Source organism: Ovis aries, chromosome 14, assembly GCF_016772045.2.
Source record: "Ovis aries strain OAR_USU_Benz2616 breed Rambouillet chromosome 14, ARS-UI_Ramb_v3.0, whole genome shotgun sequence".
In the NCBI taxonomy this organism is placed as follows: Eukaryota; Metazoa; Chordata; class Mammalia; order Artiodactyla; family Bovidae; genus Ovis; species Ovis aries.
In genome coordinates this window covers 8244519-8252706 of record NC_056067.1, presented here as the reverse complement: position 1 = coordinate 8252706, position 8188 = coordinate 8244519, and positions in this window count along the sequence as shown.

Sequence of the window (8188 nt, the reverse complement as noted above, 5' to 3'; positions counted from 1 at the left end):
CCACCGCTTCCTAATGAGTTAAATAAAGAGTGGAGTGGAGATCTTTAAGAAAATTTCTAGCTCTAACACTTAAAGTATCATGAACACTGTAACCTTACAGAATCGTCCTCTGTCAAACTCTTTATATTAAAGTTGCATTTATCACAAAACCAAACACCCATGTCTGGATACGTACTTTCTAGTAACAACTGGAAGATAATATAGAGGAAGAAATAACTAAAAAGTCAATCATGGTATATAAGTCACAGGAAAAACACATCTCCTTGGAGAAATACAGCTGCAGCTTATCAGACCTAAACTCATGAATTTCCTCAGACGTTGGGTGTGAGACCCACCTAGAGGAAAGGTTACATAACTGGGTTTTCCACAATATGGCCTCTAAATTACTTAAAAGCTTCCAAAGCATGTACAACATTTTCTGACATTAGGCAGTGGAAAACTCGTCACCCTTCAGAGCAATAAGCCCCCTTCTGTCTGGACCTCCTAACTGTTACTTTCAAAGGAATTAGAAATGAATTATTTAAAACATCTCAACAAACATAATTACAAGTACTTGTAAGATTCCTCAAAATAACCTCTTTGGAGTATCCAGACAGAGACACAGAGTAGAGCTATACATTTGCCAAAGAATTAATATTAAATTATTTCTCCAAGCACTGTGAACTACCCACTAGAGTGGCCATTCAGCTTATCTGAAGAGCAAAATTTTAAATCTAAATGATTAAAGTCTCAAATTTTATTTCAATAATACAACCAGGATTGGACAGTATCTTCTTTCAGTGTGTGAAGTACATGCTGTACTTTTTCACAGAGTGAAAAAGTAAATGTGTAAATGTGGTCTAAGTTCTAGAAAACTGACAGGGGCATTTTCTTAAAATCTATAGAACTCCTGTTGCTCCCTGACAGGATGAACAGAGAAAAGGAGTGCAAAGGATAGAAAATTTCAAAACATTCATGTTTTTAAAAAGTTAATTGACTAATTTCAGCAAATTTTTGTAAGGATCAGTTTTCCTTGTTTAGACACAGTTTTCTTTTGGATACTCAGTAATATCTCAATTATCCCCAGTAGATAAAGGATATAACAATATATAGAATACATAAATAATTTTTGTATCCTACTATGTGTGTTTTAAGGTATTTTGTTATATAGGCTATTTTGCTTTCCTATTGCATTTTTTATGTTAAATAATAAGTTAATTTGTTATTCCTGAACAACAACAGAAATTTACTCTGAGAAAGCCCAAAGCGTTATGAATGCCAATGTCAAGTTGTGAAAAATAAACCTGCTACAGTATGCAAGGACTAACCCAAAACAACTTTCTTAAAAATATAGTTTTAGCATGTTTACATATATAATGTAAAACGCATCCCAAATAAAAGTGCTGGGCACTTCTACTCCCATATACTTGCAATTCTGCTGTCCTACATTTATGGAACAGATAAATTAAGAAGAGCTTTATAAGAATTTTCAGCAAGAAAGAAAAGTTAGATAGCTGGATAACTGCACATAAAGCTGCTATTGACAAGAACCTTCTGCCTGTCATTTAAATGTTTCTCGTATTAGAAAAGCATGATGTTCTTTTGAGGTTGTTTCTCCCTTTAGTCCTCCAGGCCAGATTCTATGGACTATGGGAGGAAATGAGAGGACTTACTACTTGGTTTTGCCTGAGCTATTAAGTTTATAGTAAAATAAAATAAGGTAAAATATTGCAAAACAAAGTAATTAAAGCTAACATAGGCACTAAGCAACAAAAGAGTCAAACAAGTATGAACTGAAATAATGAAACTCATTCTGTAACTGTGAGACCTTCAGATCCAAGGGAAGTGGGACCATCAGTGAAGTGCATGGGCAGGAGAGTCCCAGCAACTAATTTCCAAGCCTGGTCAGCCTCTTCCAAACTCTGACAAGTTATTTAACTGCTCTAGATCATGTTTCTTCATAAGTGAAATGGGAATACCCACTTCAAAGGGTTGTGGTAAGAAATAAATAATCAGATTGAAAGCAACTGTCAAAGGATCTGCACCTAGCCAACTCTCTATATGCCAGAAGTAAGGATTATTCAACTGAGGGACACTATCTGAACAGGATAGCCTGATAGCCTGATAGCCTGATAGCCTCTTATTTCTCATACTGATATAATTTAATTTATTCCTTTCATGAATTATTTTTTGAAAACTTAATTCCAAGTAATACACATATATTTTATAAATAAAAAATACTAAAGAATAGGTTAAAAGTAAGAGTTCCATACCCATCTCTAATACCAACTATGATTATCTTATCTTATAATCCTTTGGATTATAAATAACCACATCTGTTTTTCTTTAAACATGTAAAAGCTTAGACATATATATAATACATCAAATCAAGAATAGTTATTACCTTTAAAGTAAGATAATCATAGTTGGTATTGGGAGCCTGGTGGGCTGCCATCTATGGGGTCACATAGAGTTGGACACGATTGAAGCGACTTAGCAGCAGCAGCAGCAAAGTAGAAACTGAATCATGTTATAAAAATTACTCTATTATTTCCTCTTTCATTTAACAACATGTCCAGGATATCCTTCAGTATATGTTACTATATGAAGATTTATGCTGTTGACATAAGTTTAGTATTAAATTTTAAATAAGGAGAAAAAATAAAGAGGCAGCATTCTTTCATCATGTTTGACTTTTAAGAGCAATGACAGCTTTGTGATTACATTGATTTTTAAGTCCTTTACCATTTAGAGATATCTACTGAAATATTTGGGCTTCCCTGATAGCCCAGTCGGTAAAGAATTCACCTGCAATGCAGGAGACTCCAGTTTGATCCCTTGGTTGGGAAGATCCCCTGGAGAAGGGCAAGGCTACCCACTCCAGTATTCTAGCCTGGAGAATTCCATGGACCCATGGGGTCACAGAGTCAGACACAACTGAGCGACTTTCACTTTCACTGAAATGTTTACCAATAGATTATATTATACCTAAGACTGGCTTCAAAATAATTGGAAAAGGCATACAGAGAAGGAAAATGAGGGGACAAAAATAATACAAGATTAGCCATGAATTAATAATTAAGCTGGTTGGTGAGTATATGAGTGTTTTTATCTTTCAAGGCATGTGGGATCTTAGTTTACCAACCAAGGATCAAACCTGCATCTCCTGAATTGCAAGGTGGATTTTCACCCAACAGGATCACCAGGGAAGTCCCCATATGAGTCTTAATTAGACTACTCTCTTCTCTGCTCTCTGTATTTTTAAATATTTTTGACATTTTCCATATTAAAAAAATTAACATTTTTCGATCCTTAAAATTTAGCTGCTAAATTCCAAACAGCTATGAATTTAACTTACAGTAATTAATTTCTGATTAGGTAATTTAATCAACAAAACTAATGGTTCCCAACACCCAAACAAACAGCACAAACAAACTTAGCTTCCTCACAGTTTGAATGTTACTATAAAAATCCAAATACAATAACCAGCCCAGAGAAGCAATATTCACTAATGTTATGGGAGTATTTATCGACAAGTGTAAATTATAAACTATTATAATTATTGCTTTTTAGAGTTAATGACAGACAAAGTGTTTTTCTCTTATATTGAAACTGGAGCAGCTGGATGAAAATAGAAAAACAGTTCTTTAGTCTATGTATGGCAAGAAAAAGAAAAAATCAAGAAGATAATGTTTTGTGCTCTACTCATCCAGATAAAAAGACACAATCTTTTTATCTTTCTGGTATACTCACCAAAGCTCTCCCTGCTGAAGCCAAGAGGAGACCTTTGTATGTCACTGGAGTAGAATACTTTTTGAATCTTTGGTTTGTATTTTTCTCTATATACACATCAATAGTTTCAAGAAGGCAGAAAACCCCTTAATATCTTAAAGTCCACAGAACACAAGCTGCATGGATTCTACAGTTCTTCCTGACTCTTGGCAACGTCTACACTCACTGAGGAAGTACATCCATGAGGCCTGAAGCCAAACGGGATAGCCAGAGTACCTTCTAAGGCAGCAAAAGGTAAAAGGACGTTTTCTCAGTATTGGAAAGAGGTCAGAAGGATTCAGAAGATCTAGTGAGACACAGAACATGGCAAGACAAGAGGGTGTCTGTGTGGTGCACCCAGAGAGATTAAATGCTTGGCGCCCTGGTCCTTTCAAAGATTCCTAACACCAAGCATGGTCTACAAACAGTGGTAAAACAGTCTAGTGGACCTAACTAGCTGGACAATGGCATCTCCAGTGAGGTCCAATGATCAATTACAAGAGCTATGATTTTCACTCTGATTTGGCACCATTTAAGATCCTCAACATTCAGAAAACGAAGATCCTGGCATCTGGGCCCATCACTTCATGGGAAACAGATGGAGAAACAGTGGAAACAGTGTCAGACTTTATTTTGGGGGCTCCAAAATCACTGCAGATGGTGATTGCACCCATGAAATTAAGACGCTTACTCCTTGGAAGGAAAGTTATGACCAACCTAGACAGCATATTCAAAAGCAGAGACATTACTTTGCCAACAAAGGTCCATCTAGTCAAGGCTATGGTTTTTCCTGTGGTCATGTATGGATGCGACAGTCGAACTGTGAAGAAAGCTGAGCACCGAAGAACTGATGCTTTTGAACTGTGGTGGGTTGGAGAAGACTCTTGAGAGTCCCTTGGACTGCAAGGAGATCCAACCAGTCCATTCTGAAGGAGATCAACCCTGGGTGTTCTTTGGAAGGAATGATGCTAAAGCTGAAACTCCAGTACTTTGGCCACCTCATGCAAAGAGTTGACTCATTGGAAAAGACCCTGATGCTGGGAGGGATTGGGGGCAGGAGGAAAAAGGATGACAGAGGATGAGATGGCTGGATGGCATCACCGACTCGACGGACATGAGTTTGAGTGAACTCCAGGAGATGGTGAGGGACGGGGAGGCCTGGCATGCTGTGATTCATGGAGTCACAAAGAGTCAGACACAACTGAGCTACTGAACTGAACTGAACCAAACTGAATTGAAGATCCTGAACCGGAGTCTCCTGCACTGCAGGCAGATTCTTTACCAACTGAGCTATCAGGGAAGCCTGACTGGGGAAGATCCCCTGGAGAAGGGATAGGCTACACTCCCCAGTATTCTTGGGCTATCATTGTGGTTCAGCTGGTAAACAATCCACCTGCAATGTGGGAGACCTGGGTTCAATCCCTGGGTTGGGAAGATCCCAACTTTACAGTCCATGGAGTCACACAAAGAGTCGGACATAACTGAGCAACTTTCACTCACTCAAGAACCTGAATTTTTGCAGTGTTTGGGACAGAAGAGTACTACATAAATATTTAGATTTAATTCCTGCCATCCCAGAAGTATGATGAGGTTTTACTTAGATCTGGATTTAAGTGACTTCAAATAAAATAAATATGTGCAATAGTTTTTGCAGATCTGTGAATTCTGTTTAATTCACACAGATGACTCCATTTAAAAAGCAATCATGCCAATAAAACTGGCTATGAAAGCAACCCGCATCCATGCTATAATGATAATTGTCTTTCACATCTGCACAGCTTTGTACATTTGGTAAGGTGTTTTCACGTGTTATCTCATTTGATCCTCACAGGGTTAAGAGGGTTCAGTAGCTCTTAAACTGTTGAGAGTAGATGGTGCAGGAGCAAATGACTTATTGGAAGAGAGGATTTTCTCCCAGGTATCTGGTCATTAGCTTTTTCCTTTGCTCAGCTGCATTCTCTCTCTCAGAATAAGAGGAAAATTTTATTCAACTCTTTCTTTAAAAACATCTGTGCAAAGTTGTCATTTCTAGGATGAATTTCACAAAACCCAATGAGGATGATTTCTTAAGAGGTTGCAATTTAGGCTGCCACCCAATGGTGGTAGTAAGTCATGGCCAAACTTTCTCATGATACAGAAAAACAGAACAAAACAAACTCACAGGCACAGCAGCCAAAGAAAAAAAGAGATTATAACACTTTGCAATGCCTTCTTACTATCAGAAACAGATATCTTGCTTAAAGTTAAAACTATTCAACAGACATAAAGTTTATTTAGACAGTATTTTTCTATTTCAAACTTTCAAAACCAAAGGATTTCACAGAAGTTGCCTGTAAGGAATGGGAATTAGGGGAACGAAGCAGGTAAGGTTTTCATTTCTCTACTTAGTGCATTTGTATATTTTTGTATTGGCTACAATAAAATGTATTACTTTTATAACACACTATATAAAAAAATAATACACTATAATTTGAAAACTAGATAGTTTTTAATCAAAGAAATCTAATATCTAACTCAATTATTTTCCTCTTTATCACAAAACATCATTGCTGGTTCTCTTTTCAGGAACTGAAGAAAGAATACCTTCATTTCTTTAATAGTTCACTTCTGTCATGAAAAAGCCTGCCCTGGCTTGTCCATGTCCTCTAGGCCAGGAATTTCCAACTGTGGCAAGAACACCAGAGAAGGACTCAGAACAGCACCAGAATGAAAATTTCACTCTCCATCAACCTACACCATCTGGTAAGTGGACAAGGCTGAATGCGTTTGCCATCACTTTTTCAGGCATACTCAGAGCAAACAGGTAGTAATCATCAAGGAGAGCGGGTGGGAGGTGGGGGTGGGGGTTGTTTCTTTTGTAAAGTTGTAACAGGAAATATTTCTCCAAAAGGCAAAAATGCATTTTAATGTCTGTAAAACTTACTACAAATAGTAAATAAAATAACAATAGCTACAAACATAACTTTCCTTTTAAGAAGAACAAAGGGCTTTTTATTTTTGCAGTGTGGGACTCATATTCTTAAGAGCGACAGAGGGATATAAAACAGTAAAAGCCACTAATTTGACTTGGTTCAAAGTCTCAGCAGCCTCCTTTCAAACTACTGGTTTTGACTTCTATAATTTTTTTCATGAGTAAGAATGGCATTGAAACATGTATAATGTCATATATGAAAAGAATCGCCAGTCCAGGTTCGATGCACGATACTGGATGCTTGGGGCTGGTGCACTGGGATGACCCAGAGGGATGGTATGGGGAGGGAGGAGGAAGGGGGGTTCAGGATGGGGAACACGTGTATACCTGTGGCGGATTCATGTTGATGTATGGCAAAACCAATACAATATTGTAAAGTAATTAACCTCCAATTTAAATAAATTTATATATAAAAAAAACTTGCCATATGTAAAGAGAAAACCATTTAGTCTCTCCAGCCCTCTGTTTAACTTTTCTTTTGTTCTTCCTTATTATTAGTAAACACATAATTTTCCCTTGAAGAAAATAAACACCCATCTTAACTGTCTTGACTTCCACCACCATAACATGTTCTCCCAACAATTCATTTCCACATTCTTTTTCCCTCTATGAAACCCCTCCATCAAATAAATGTCTTCCAGGTTTAGACATGGTAGCTTCATATGCATAAATTTGATCATAGTTTTAAATATTTTGTCTTCTCAATCCCCATAGCAACTGGCTTCTTTAGAAACTTCCACAGAAAGTCGAAAGACATCATTATCTTTTAACCAAATGGAATATTTTGAATAGAATTAGTTCAGGAAAATAAGGTGGTTTGATTACCACATCCCTGGCCTTTCATTTCCCTTTTTTTTTTTCTTTTGTAAAATAAATTTTAAATGTCAATTTCACTAGATAGAATTGGTTAGGTGTTCTGGGGCTTATCAGTTAGTTATTAAAGAATGTGTGAAATTTTCAAAGATGCTATCTCACCATTTTAAAGAACAGTTTTTCACTTACTGACTTGAGTAAGTATTTACTGAGTATACTAAGAATTGTTTGAAGCCGTGAAAGATTCAGGCAACTATAAAGCTCAGAACTCCCCTCCGGTACCTGCAATCATTCAGAAAACTAAGATCATGGCATCTGGTCCCATCACTTCATGGGAAATAGATGGGGAAACAGTGGCTGACTTTATTTTTCTGGGCTCCAAAATCACTGCAGATGGTGATTGCAGCCATGAAATTAAAAGACGCTTACTCCTTGGAAGGAAAGTTATGACCAACCTAGACAGCATATTAAAAAGCAGAGACATTACTTTGCCAACAAAGGTCCATCTAGCCAAGGCTCTGGTTTTTCCAGTGGTCATGTGTGGATGTGAGAGTTGGACTATAAAGAAAGCTGAGTGCCGAAGAATTGATGCTTTTGAACTGTGGAGTTGGAGAAGACTCTTGAGAGTCCCTTAGACTGCAAGAAGATCCAACC